The sequence below is a fragment of the Chroicocephalus ridibundus genome, chromosome 8 (assembly GCF_963924245.1).
Source record: "Chroicocephalus ridibundus chromosome 8, bChrRid1.1, whole genome shotgun sequence".
Taxonomy (NCBI): Eukaryota; Metazoa; Chordata; class Aves; order Charadriiformes; family Laridae; genus Chroicocephalus; species Chroicocephalus ridibundus.
The window spans coordinates 55,311,432-55,324,873 of NC_086291.1; the positions used below are offsets into that span (position 1 = coordinate 55,311,432).

Sequence of the window (13,442 nt, forward strand, 5' to 3'; positions counted from 1 at the left end):
GTTTGTACCTGTTTTGTTAGTAAAATAGGGACCGGAAAGGACACACACACAAAAATCAGAACAGGAACCAGTAATTTTTCATTGGGGGGGGGGGGGGGGAAGCCATGCAGAAAGTTTGAGGCTTTTTCTTAAGGCCAGCGTGGAATTAAAGACCCTACAACTGAGCTCACAACTGGGAAGGATTTTAATCCTTCCTGCAAAACCGTTAGTGAAGATCAAGATTAACAAACTGACCCACGCAGGAAACAACATGACAAACTTCTCTGAACTTCGATGGGGCGGTGACATTCACTTTGTCTGTAAGCATTACGGTTGGACTCGATCTTAAGGGTCTTTTCCAAGCTGAATGATTCTATTTCTTGGGGAGCTTTAAGAATCACATTCCAGAGATTTACTTCCCCCTTCTTTCTTAAAGATGCAGCAGTTACACAAACTCCACAGCCTGACTTCTGCTCCTTTGGGAATTGGGACACCTGTTGAAACGTGTCGATTTATTGAAGTTTTCTTTTTACTCGTCTGTGATAGATGTTCTCCAGCAGCAGTTGCATTATTCCTGTGCCCGCGCTTCGGCACATCCCTGGAGAAGGTCGACAGGAGCCAGGCGGAGCGAGCCACACAGGATGGGCGCAGCCGGGTGTCCATCCCCCCCCCAGCCTGTTTGTACCCACAGTCTCAGTCCTACCTGCCGGCACCGCAGAGGTGGGCAGATGCACAGCTCCATCCCATTCCCACCTCGCTGTCCCGCTCCGCTGCACAGTTCGCAAAGTGCAGTCTTTTCCTAGCACGGACCAGGTCCCCGCAGCCTCCAGGGAGAGAGGCTCAAACCCAGACAGCATAAAAGTTCAATGGTGCCATAAAACACAAGAGATAGGTTTGAACTCCTGGGTTTTAAAGAGAAAACCGCTTCCAGCGGCTCTCCGTCCCCTGGGGCCACGCGCCAGACCTCACAATTCACTGCTCAGCGCCGCCTTCCCAGGAGAAGGTGGCTGGAAGTGACACTCCCACAGTGCCTCCCTCCATCCCCAGGAGTTAATCAGCTCGGTGACACCAGCAGTCACGTCCCTTGTCCTGCCAGCCCTGCTGGATGCCCTGTCTGTCACCCTCGCTACGTCTGCCCACAGCGCTTGTACCTGCTGCGTCCGGAGCAGGGGCAGAACGAGCACTAGGGTTATGGGGTTTGTTTCCAAGCCACGTCCTGGGGCAGGATTAGAGCAGAAGGGGGTATTTTTATAGCCTAAACCAGATGTTAAATACCTTATTTATTTATTTTTAAAAATCACTGCCTTTTTTTGCATTGCTTTAACAACTTTACTCCTTTCGCAACAAGAGCTCGGGGCGGGGGGGGAAGTGCCCCTTCAGTGCTGCTCCGCACTCCCCCCTGCTTTTATTCCAGGCACAAACTTCTCACAGCAATAAGAATAAACTACTTCAACCCCTCGACTGTCCCAGGCTTTTTCCTTGTGATCGGACTGACCAGCTGCCCAGCCTGGAGAGGGAAGAGTTAATTAATAATGTCACAAGGTGAGCACTTGGGCCACACAATCACCATCTCCCACAGGAACACCTTGGTGAACCACCAGCACGGATGGAACCAGCACCGAGCTGAAGTCAAGACATTCCTCCTTTGACAATGCTCTATTGCAACAGCTTTATTTTGATGAGACCGGATGATTAATGCTTACAGCCGCTGTCATCTCCTTTGATAGATTTTTGGGGCTGTGGAGTGACACTTGCTCAATGCGCCGTTCTTGAAAAGCTGCACTCATCCTAGCGGAGAGGAGAGGAGCGGAGATGCTCCGTGCATCCAGCCGGCAACAACCAGACTCTCTGCCAGCTGCAGGTGGCCAGGAGCGTTACTTTGAGGAATACGGGAATGCTTATGGAAAGCCTTGCCTGGTAAAGGCTGGAGGGCCAGAGGAAGGTGTGTTAAACAGCCAGTGCTGTAAGAAACGGTGAGAGTTTGTCTTATTCAGTGGAAGGAGAAGAGAGTGTTGGTTACAAGCATCACAGCCGTAGCAGACTCTGCTGTTGTGCCACAAACAGGCTGGAAGATCAGATCCGGAGCGGAGACTCTCCAGGGCTGAGCTGCAGCCGTACCGAGCTCTCGCAGCTGCTCTCAAAGCCAAAAAGCATCCAAAAAAAATCAGATTGATCAATCAGTAAAACAAGACGCAGACAAATGTCTTAACCTTAGCATTCACTAGCGGCAAAAAAAATAAAAACAAACCCAAACCAAACTTGGAAACCTCCACCTCAACCTCTGTGCCCCCAAGTTCCCCCCACCTGTAACACGAGAAGCAGAATCATCTACCTCACCCGGCTGCTGCAAGGTTTTCCTAATCAATCAGCTCATTAATTCATGCAAAGCATTAGCTGAGACAGCAGATGGATGGCTTTACACAATAGTCTTTTCTACAGTGAAATATTTCTCTTTAATTCTCCGCCGGCAGCTGCCTGCCCGCTCCCATCTCCCCGGCACCGAGGGGTCTGGGCTCACCGGGGGCACCCACGGGGTCGGGAGCAGTGGGGTCTCCCCTAGACCCCGACGGCACCTGGGGGTTTCCCTGGCTGGAGACACCCCTTTCGCAAAGGCTTCCGTACGGCTTTGATTTTCACCTCGTCATATTTAAAAAGCTGTCTCAGGAGCGTAATGATTTTAAATTCACTCACCGCCGCAGTCAATCAATGGAGCGGCGGCGGCCGCCTGTGCCTCGCTAGCGGGCGGTGATGAATGGGGCTTTCGAGGCAGCACCGCTCGCCTCCGAGCCGGAGGAGAGAGTGGGCAGAGGGTGGGGAAGAGAAGCAAAGCCAGAAAAAAGAAAAGAATCAAGAGAAGAAATGGGGCAGGGGGTAAGAAAGCCCAAGCTGCTCGCTGCAGACTTGGGACAAGTGTCCATCTGCTCCTGGGAGGCACGGCTTGGAGGGAGCTGCCTTGGCTGGCGCTAGTCTCCCTGAACTGTTATTTATCATCCTGCATTTGTAATAAATGTATAACTGGCTTATTTAAGATAAATGTTAACCCCAAACTGGGCTTGTGCAGAGGTCCGGAGCCCCAGCCGGCAGCCTGCCCCCTGCACACATGCCCTGCCCCAGCTTTCCTTTCCAGGAGGAGCTGAAGAGCGAACCCCCGGGAGCAGGGCTGGAGAGCACGGGACAGAGCGATAAAGGGCACAGCGCTGAAGGTGTTACCCCTCAGCTCCTCCCCTGCAGCAGCGGGGCAGACATGAGCCCCAATGGGTGACACAGCACCCTGTGCCTCCCCATCCCGGAGCAGCTTTGGGTGCCGGCAGTGGAGGGGAGCAGTCCCGTGTGATCGCATCCACCACAGAGACCACCGAGGGATGGGAGCAGCCGTCCCTGCAACCACCCCGAGTTTCCAGGCAGGAAAAAAAAAACAAACACAAACAAAAAAAAAAACAACCCAACAATTAAATACACACAAAAATCCCCGTGCTCGGGGGAGCCCAAAGGGCCCCATCCTGCTCCGGCCCTGCTCTGCCGCGAGAGGATGCTGCTCGGCTTTTGAAAGGAGCCACTTCACATCTGGGCTCTTTTCGCTCCCTCTTCCTCCACTTACAGGGTCAGGTCAGCACTGCGCAGCCTGCAAGCGTAAAAATGTTCATAATACAGAAAAATGGTACCGGCAAAGAAGCTGGAGCTCGTGGCGTGAGCGTCACAGCCGGGTGTTACGAGTCCCACAAAGCCGAGAGGGGACAGAGGCAAAGAATGAGCCCCACCGCACCAGCAAAATAAAAACAAGAGGCAGTAAAAGTAAATTAATGATGTTGCTCCAATTTGAGCAAACACTAATTAAGAACATGTAATTGAATTAATGCATTATTTAGAAACCCCAGCAAATCCTGATTGGGGCTATAAATACATTATAGGGTTCCTTTGACATCACATACATCTCACGCCTCACCACCCGCAATTTATTTTAATGTCACCAGAATCGCCAGATTTGTTTACTTCCTTGTCACTCACCATCGTTTGCATTTACCCTGCATCTCTCTACCCCCGGTTCCGCACACCCAAGCGCTCCGTATGGGGCAGCGATGACCATTTGCTAGTCAAAGCCGTGTAAGAAATTAGCTCAGCTTATCAGCTGCTTCCCCTCCCTACGGCCGGTAGCCACAGGTCCAGCTCTAATTTGTTTAGAGCCTGAAAAAACATCAAATGCCTTGATAAAGAACAAAATCCGTCTTCTAGAAATACATTCTATTTTTTTCCTACAGCCTCAAGTGCCGGTTTATTCCATGTTACATTAGGAAAGGCCCAGCACAGGTCGAGAAACGAATACCATCACACCCTGGAAATAGAGGGAAACAGCATCTGGGGGGAAAGAGGGGGGAAAATAAATAAATAAATCAGCCCCTCAAGGGTTTCACAGCAGAGGTTTTTACCTGCGAAAGGTCCCGAGATATTGCATTTGCAGCGGGGACAGTTTACTTGTGCTTTGGGTATTTAGCAAGAGGCTTTACATACATTATTCTTCCCTCCTCCTGAGCCCTTCACAGCAAGGCTTAGGGTTCTCACTACACCTGGGTTTCTAGGAAGAGATACAAATACACCAGAAGGAAAGGAAGAAATACAATGAAATTGTTTAAAACAGCTAAAGACACGTGCAAGGAAAGCAGCACGAGAACATAGCATGGGTGAATCCGAGTTCACGCACACGCACAGCTCTAGGAAAGGGAAAAAACCAAAGCAGCGTTAGAGTCTCGTACTTAGGTATGAGCATATGCTGTAGCGAAACACGCATGCTGTTTATAAAACATGTTGGAAGACTTTTCCCTAAAAGATGCCACATAAAGTGTAAAATTTTATTATCTCTGCCTGTCCATTTTACAAAGATATACACAAACAAGTTGCCAAATCTGCCTGCAGTTTGACTCCATTAAATCCAATGAATGAGTTTGGCCCACAAAAAACTCTGCACTTACTGTAATAAAGCTAAAAGCTGATAGCAGCTGATACAGTAAAACACATACATTTCCATACACTTATTCCTGCTGATTTAAAAATACCAGTGAGCCACAGAGATTGCCCTTGTCCAGCTCCTAAAGAAATACTGAGATGGGGAAGAAAAAAAAAAAACAACCCCAAACCTTGGAGTTTTTCCCCCTTGGTTCCCCCCAGGCACAAAGGGGAGAGGGATGGGGGCAGCCAGCGGGGTTGTGTTCATTCGGCTTTCTTCACCGAGAGCCCTGAACACGTACGACGTGCGTGTTTGAACACAACGCCTTGACGACAGTCTAGTCCCCAAATTGGGCAGGATCCCAACAGCAGGAAGAGGGGTCGCAGCTCTGGACCCTGTCCTGGGACCCCGGCTTCTCCCCAGAGGGGAGAAGGTGCTCAGGCTCCCGGGATGCTCCGCTCCCCGTGGCTGCCAGCCACAGTTTTGTTTGCAGAGGGTTTTTCCTCATGATCAGCGGTTCTCCGGCCACTGGGTCATCCAGAACTATACCTTGAGCCCCACATCGCAGGGGGGACCACGCCAGGCTGTACAGGGGCCAGACCCAAGTGACAGATAAGCCTCCCCTGATGGATAGGGGGTTTTTTTGTTGGTTTGTTGAGTTCGCTTTTTAAAAGCGCCCGGCTTTCTCTCAGGCCGCTGTCAGAACCACAGCGACTCCCTTCTCCTCCAGCTCCCTTACACAGGCTGACACCCTCCCTGCGCCCCCAGTGCCACCTCCTCCAGACCCTCCTGCCCCAGTTCCTCGTGGCGCGCGGAGGCTCCGGGTCCCCCTCACCTGGAGCTGACTTTCACATCTCCTTTCTTAGATATTCATTATTATTTGCTTCTATTACAGGGACATCTCAGGGACCCAGATGACCCTGGTGCAAGGGGCTGTACATGCATCCACCACTCCAGCAGCCAAGCTACACCTCACGTATCATTTCATGCTCCTTCTCCGCACCGAGCCCCTGCCACCCCCCCCCTCCTGGGGGTGTAGCAGACACAGGATCAAGGCTCAAGGTCTGCACTCCAGCCCCTTCACCCCAGGGTCCCCAGAGCCCTACTGCTTTCACAGCTCTGCCTCCTTCCTCTCCTGCAGCTTGGGGACACGCACAGCTCCATAGCTGCCCCACTGAGCCCCACTCAGGTCCTCTCCTCCCCACCAGCCCACTCTGCTGCTGGCCATCACACCTCCACCTCACCACACCAGACACTCAGCCCCAATGCTGCCCCACCATCGGGCTTGCTCAGACTCTCCCCAGGCCCTGAGTTCATGACACGCCAAAAAAATAATCCAGCAAACACATCAGACCATGCAAAATGCTGCTCAAAGCCAGGCTCCCAGCTCATACCCCCTCACAACCCCTGCAGTAGCATCCCCCCCTCCACCTCAAAGCCTTGCTGCTGGCTCCACCAGCTGCCACCCCATCACCAACACCTCAGAAAAGCACAGCCTACCTGCGCCAAGCCCACAGCCTCTCCACCTCAGGCTCCTCACTGCCCTGCAGCAACTCCTCCTTAAGTCCCTCTGCTCCACCAGGCTTCCCAGTGCCCTTTGCTGAGAAACCACCTAATCACAGGCTTCTGCTACACCTGGAGTTAACACCAATTCACAGCTGAATGCCGGCAGCTGGGATGCTGCGGGTCTTGCTGTGCTGCTGTGGTTTTCCTTGGCTTGAAATCCCGGCCCTGGAGCAGCCGCCAGAGAAACTCCACCCGGACCAGCGTGGCTGGGATGCGCCCAGCCGGTGCTTTCTGTGTCCCTCTGGGACACGGGGCTTCACTGTCGTAACCCACTCGCTTGTCCCCGGCACGTGCACGGGGAAAATAAGCATCGGAAAAAATTGCCCAAGGATGGGGTTGAGACTTTACAAACAGGCGGGAGAGTGCTGAGGTCTCCAGGGCACGGACCGCGTGTCCTGTCCCTGTCACAGCTTCTCCAACCTCAGCGCTACATCCAAAGCTCGGCTCAGAAACCTTTGGAGCACTGGCCACGTCCTTCTGTTTGCACGCGTTGTGCGATCCTATATTTAGTATATGATAGGAGAACCGAAATAAATAATCCATAGCTCATACTAATAAACCCTGCACCTTGAACAAGCCGAGAGCCTGACCTTTCATAGTTAAGCCGTCCTGGTGAGAGGTTGGATCCTGTGTTTTCTGATCATCAAACAGGAAAGCATTAGGCAGACAGGGAGAACAAGCTCTTATCTAGACCTGATTTCTCTCCCCTCCAGGGGATCCTGTAGGATATTTCAGTTCTCACTCGCTCGCTGTATGACTCTGCCCTCCCCCAGTTGCTTGAAATCAGCCAAATTCACAATCTAATCTGGCCGGGAGTCAAAGGGGAGAAAAATCAAGTCCTAATGCAGTGACTACTTTGAATGGGGAATTGAAGCCAATCAGAAAGGCATTATTGATTCCTGCTCGGAGCACCTCGGTCAGGGAAGGGAAAGCCGCGGGCAGCCGCAGAGCTGCCCACCGCAGCCAGCCAGGGCTGCCCTGCCAGGCCTGCAGCCTTCCCAACACCCGCCTGGGCTAGGAGCTGGCATGAGGAGGTAGCCATCCCCGTACGGTGCCCATGCACGCAGGCAGGGAGAGCACACACCAGCCCTGTGCCGGCACCGGTGAGCACCCACAGCATGCGCTAGCCCACGGCATGCACTAGCCCACGTGTGTGCGAGAGTGTGACCCATGGGCTACCTACTGCAGCATGTTTGTGTGCAAACACTTCTGGCAAGCATCGCTTTGGAGAGGACCCATCTGCGCGAGCAAGGCTGCTACGCGCACCGGCGTGTGCGTGTGTGCGCAGCCAGGGCTACACGCATTTCGGCAGCGTTAGTGCAGGGCAGCTCTGCATGAGAGCCGAAGCGCAGGCTGCCGGGCAGGGGAGGGGGTGTGCATGTGTACGTATGTGTGTACCTGTCCCCCCCCCCAGCCAGCTGCCCGTCTGCGTGACCCGCAAGCACAATGCCCGCAGCAGGCAGGGGATGGCAGCGGGGTGGCTCACCCCAGGCGGCGGGTCCGGTGCAGCAGAGGACGGGGAGCAGCCGGACGGGGCTGGGCTCAGCTCTGGGCATCCCTCGGATGAGATCCCGGGGCTTTGGCCCGCGGTAGCGCTGGCTACACGCTGCTCTGCCTTATGTAACGGCAGCAGGGACATAGCGGTGAAGGGGGGACGGAGATCGGGAGGAGAGGAGCTCCCCACTGAACCCCCCCACAAAGCAAAGGGGGCCGGAGCAGAGCTGGATGCCCCCAGGGGGATAAATCCGGACGCCAGGCAGAAGCGGCTGCATTGCCACCGGGCGCGCTGGGCCCGGCTCGGGGCTCCCTGGTGCGGGGCTGGTCCGGCCGCCGGTGCCGGTGCCCGCCGGGGAGCTGCGGCCCGGCTCCCCCCGCGGCGCGCAGCGCCGAGCACCGCCCGGCCGCCTCCCCGCCCGGAGGGGGCTGCCCCGGGGAAAGGGGCTCAGCGGGAGCCAGCGGGACGCGGGGCGGCAGGACCGAGGCGGGGGGGAGTCCTGGGAAGTTTGGGGAGTCCCACATTTTGCAAGGAGGCAGGAGGGAAACGTGCCCCCCTAAAAAAAAAAAAAAAAAAAAATTAAAATAAAATAAAAATAAAACCAAACCCACGCGGGGTCCCGGTGGCTCCCCCCGCAACTCGGGCCGTGCCCCCCAACCTGCCAGCCCGGGCATCGAGGGGGACATGCGGCCACCGGCACCTCCTTACCTGCCGGCATCACGTCTGCTGCTGCCTGCCCTGCTCCGGCTCTTCTTCTTTTTCTTCTTCTTCCTCCTCCTCCTCTCCTCCTTCCTCCTCCTCTCTCCCTCTCCCTGCTGCTTGGGGCTCTTTATGGAGATTCATTCATTCATGCCTTCCCATCGGTCCCTCAGCGTTTCCCTGCCTCCCGGAGGCAGAGCGTGTGACGCCTCGCCCCTTTCCAGCCACTTTCTGCTGTCACAGAGCGGCGCTGCCCCAGCCCGGAGGGGCGGCCGGGCCGGGACACGCGTGGGGCAGCGACGGGCCGTGGGGGGGGTAGCGTCCCCCAGCGCGGGGTCGGTGGGGGGGGCCGTCCGTGGGCACGGCACCGACCCGCCCTGGGGGGGGTACAGGCGGGTCTCCGGCGCCCGTCACCGAGGCGCCGGGTCGCCCCCAGGGCTTTCCGCGCTGCCCTCCGCCCGCCCCATCCCACGCCACGTCGCTGCCCGCGGAGAGAGGACGGGTGGGCCCGCATCCCCCGGGTTACCCTCGCCCGCTCCTTCCCTCTCTGCTCGCCAACCCACCCCCCTCCCCCGCAGCCCAGCCCCGTCCTTCCTCCCCTTCTCCCGCTGCCTCCGCACCCGCGGCAGGACCGCAGCTCGCTCCGCTCCGCGCAGCCCCATCCACCCGGCTTCCAAAAGCGCTGACTCAAGCCCGGAGAGGAGCGGCTGAGCCCGGCGTGGGGAGCCAGGGCATCGCCCCCCCTCCCTCCGGAGGACTCCCCCACCCCGGGGGCCGCTCGCTCCTCCAGGTCACCCGGCAAAGTTCATCCCCGCCCCAGCCTTCCCCAGGACGGGGGTCCCTCCGCTGCACAGCGCTGCCTGCCCCCCCCTGCACTTCGGGGGGGCTGGGGACTCGCTCCCGAACCCACCCCCCCCGACAGCACCCCGCTGCCCATTGCCCCCCGCTGCCTGCGCACCCCGCCAAGCCGGGGCAAACCCGCGGGATCTGGGGGGGTGTAAGCCCTGTGAGGTGCCGGCGGGAGGTGCTGGGAGTGGGGGTGGGTTATTTTAGGGTCTGAACTTCAGGGGGGTTCCCTCCTCTCTGCACAGGCACGGGATTATTCTTTCCAGTCAGGCAGAGCGGAAAAATCCGCTTTTTCCCTTAAAAACACCTTCGGAAATTTGAAGAGCAGCCTCTGGGTTTGGGCGCTGCCGGAGCCTTCAGAGCGACAAACCCTTAATTTGGGGTGAAACCCCTTAAAAATACCCCCCGAAGGGCCCCGCCCGCTGCCCGGTGAGCCGTGCCGTTTCCACAGGAGGTGCCACCCACTTTGCAACGTTGCCATCAATGTCGATTAACGATCGCTTTATTCACCGCCGCAAACTTCTCAATATTTAATCCAGTGCAAAGAGGCACCGAGAGGCGCGGAGCTGCCGGGAGGAGGCGAGTCCCCGGCGGGGGAAGGCGTGAGCGGCTGCCTGCGGCTCAGCCCGGCGGCCCCGCTGCCTCTCCCCCCGCCGGGGGAGCCTGTTGATATCGGTGTATGTGTGTCTGTCCCCCCCCCCCATTCCCCTCCCTCCGCTGGGCTTTCCCCGGGCTGCAAATCACAGCCTGGACGTGGGCAGCAGCGCGGTTCCCCCGGGCTGCCCGGCCCCGGGGAAGGCAGGGATGAGCGGGGATGCGGAGGTTTCTGGTCGGGAAGAGCTGGAGGAGGAGAGGAGGGTGCTGCGGGGACACCCCGACGGGCCGGCATGTCCCCAACACCGGGAACATGCTGCTGCCGGCCGGGTCCCGCCGCGCACGGGTGGAGCCGCCCCGCTCCATATGGAGTGGGACGCGGGCTGGGGACCGGCGGGGGCTTGGGCTGGTTGGAGGGGTCCTACCCGCGGGGGGTCAACGGGGGGGGCTGCCCCCCCACTGCCCCCCACCGCCCTGGCATCAGGGTACGGCCTCGGCGGCAATGCCAGGCGGGAGGCGGACGGGGAGAGGGGGTCCTTGCCCAGGGACCCCCCCAGGGAAGGCAGGGAGCGGACGGGGCACCCCCGCTGGCCCCCAGCCCCGGCCGGGCTTCATTAAAATGCCATCAAGAAAATTCTTTGGCAACTCCGACTGCGGTTTAACAGCGGCTCCGCCGACGGGGCGAGTGCCCCGGTCCTCCGGGCTCAGCCCGAATTCGGGAACCGAGACGGAACTTCACAGCAACATCTGTCATTATAATTAAAACTGCAACGCACCCACCCGGCAGGAACACGCTCCCGTCCGTCACCCCCCCCCCCCTTTTTTTTTTTTAAATAACAAGCGAAAGCGGCTCAAACTCATAGACAGGCACTTGCCCCCCCCACCCTCCAGCCTCCCCCAGCCATCAGCGCGACGGCAGCCGCCCGCCCGGCCCCGCCGCCGCACCGGGCGGGGATGCTGGGCCGGCGCCGTCCCAGGGACCGGCCCCCGGCTGGATGCGGTGTGTCCCCCTCTATCGGAGCACGGACAACCCCCCCCTCCCCAGCCACCACCACCCTCCTCCACTAATTTTCTTTAATTAAAGCTCTGTGTGCGGCGCGTTTCGCGAGGACAGAAATAGCGGCTGAAGGAGCGCATGTGGGGAGGCAGGTCCAAACTGCCGGCGTGGGAACGCAGAAGGGACCGGGGGGGAGCGGGGGGCGAGGGGAGCAGAGCTGGGGGGCGGCTCTACCACAGCCCACACCCCGAGGCCCGGCGCCGCCGGGGTTATTTGGGGTGGTGGGTGAGAGTCCGTCCGTCCCCCTCCCCGTGCGGCGGGGAGGGGATGCGGGCGGAAGCCCCCTGCCCCCGGGGGGGGACACTACTGCTGCCCCCGGGGGGGACGCTGCTGCCCGCGGCACCGGCTTTTCCCCCGGAGTATGGGGGGCTTTCCGCAGGCAACAGCTGCGGCGGCGGCACCCCCGGGGATGCTCCGGCTTGGGCGCACCCCGCAAGCGGTGGGGAGACCCCGAAATGGGGTTCCCCCATAGGCGGGGGGGACACACACCGGCGGGGCTCTCCCGGCTCCGCGCTTCCGACCCGGCCGGGGGGAGCCGCTCCGGGCCCGACCCCTCCTCGCACCCGGGGGTAGAGGGGGAGCAGGAGCGGCTCCGGCCGAGCACGGGGACCCTCCCGCCCGCGGAGGGGAGGGCACCCCGCGGTCCCGTCCCCCCCCCTCCCTCCCGCCCTTCATCCTCCGAAGTCCCAACCTGCGTTGCAGCCGCGAAAAGTTTGGCGACACGGAGCGGCCACCGGGGGCTTCGCCGGGCACCGGGGGCTCCCCGGGCGGTGCCGCGGCGGGGAGACACCGGGCGGGGGCGGGAGGCCCGGGGCGAGCTGGCACCGGGCGCGGGGCCGGTGCGGGGTCTCAGCCCAGGGCCGGGGAGGGGGGGGCGGTGTGACGGAGGGGGGGGGGGGGCTGCGGCGGGGGCTGCGGGCGCACCTACCTGCTCCGGCGGCGGGTCCCGGCGCTCGGCGGCGCGCCCAGCCCCGAGGCGCGGTGATGGGCGGCGGGCGCACCCGGCGGCTGCGGCTCCCCGCGCCCCTCTCCAGGCGGGCGGGCCGGGGGCAGGAGGCGGGCAGGGGAAACGCAGCCGGCAGCCGAGCAAATCCCAGCGCTGGAGCCGGCCTCCGAGAAGAGAAGGGCTGCAGCTCCTCACTGCGTCAGGCGGAGAGCCCTGCCCGTGCGGGCGGCGCCGGGCAGCGCTGCCAGGCCCGGGGGGCTCCCACCGGCGCGGCGGGGCGGGGGGTGCGGGGCGGCTCGGCCTAGCACGGCTCGGGTGGGCTCGGCTCGGCTCGGCTCGGTTGGGCTCGGCTCGGCTCGGGTCCGTTGGGCTCGGCTCGCCCGGGCTCGGTGCGACCCGGCTGGGTCCGGCCGCGCTGCCACGGCACGGAGGGATAAGCGGCTTGGCCGGGAGAGACGGGCTGGCACCGGGGGGAGCGGGGCGGGCGTGTGTGACACCGTGTGTGTGTGTGACACCGTGTGTGTGAGATACTGCGTGTGTGACACTGTGTGTGTTACCGTGTGTGTGTGTGTTTGTGTGACACCACGTGTATGACACCGTGTGTGTGAGACACCGTGTGTGTGACACTGCATGTGTGTGTGTAGCTGTGTGTGTGACACCGTGTGTGTGTGTGACACCATGTTTGCCTGTGTGTGTGAGACACTGCGTGTGTGTGAGACATCATGTATGTGACACGGCCTGTGTGTGTGAGATACTGCATGTGACACTGCGTGTCTGTGTGTGACCGTGTCTGTGTGTGACACCATGTGTGTGACACTGTGGGGGGGGTGCGACACTGCGTGCGTGGCTCTGTGTGTGACACTGAGTGTGTGTGTGACACTGTGCATATGTGACACTGTGACTGTGTGTGACACTGTGTGTGGCACTGTGTGTGTCTGGCACTGTGACACTGTGCATGTGACACTGCATGTGTGACACTGTGTGTGACACTATGTGACTGTGTGATGCTGCATGTGTGGCACTGTGCATGTGAGACACTGTGTGACAGTGTGTGTGACACTGTGTGTGTGACACTGCGTGTGTGACACTGCTTGTGAGACACTGTGACACTTCTATGTGTATGACACTGTGCGTGTGTGACACTGTGACACTCCACATGTGGCACTGTGTGTGTGTGACACTGTGACACTCTGTGTGTGCCACCTGGTGGGGGGGGTGAGTGTGTCAGGGTTTGTGAAGTGTCAGTGTGCACCTCGCAGTATCTGCCTCTCTGTGTGTGTGACACTGTGCCTGGGGGGGACACACCTTGGGGCAGGGGCAC

General features: G+C 59.5%; 1 protein-coding gene across 5 annotated transcripts in view; it reads right to left on the reverse strand.

The window, feature by feature from the left end:
- ELFN1 (extracellular leucine rich repeat and fibronectin type III domain containing 1) overlaps window positions 1–12,302 on the reverse strand; it is a 111,805-nt gene extending 99,503 nt beyond the window's left edge. For 3 of the 5 annotated variants that reach the window (XM_063344859.1, XM_063344865.1, XM_063344863.1), the window contains exon 1: window positions 8,688–8,795. The gene's annotated coding sequence lies outside the window, so the exon portion shown is untranslated. Of the gene's footprint in view, window positions 1–6,418; window positions 6,527–8,687; window positions 8,796–12,103 lie in introns of those variants that run through there. The other 2 variants (XM_063344862.1, XM_063344864.1) reach the window with 2 other exon arrangements.
- Window positions 12,303–13,442: the final 1,140 nt, after the last annotated feature.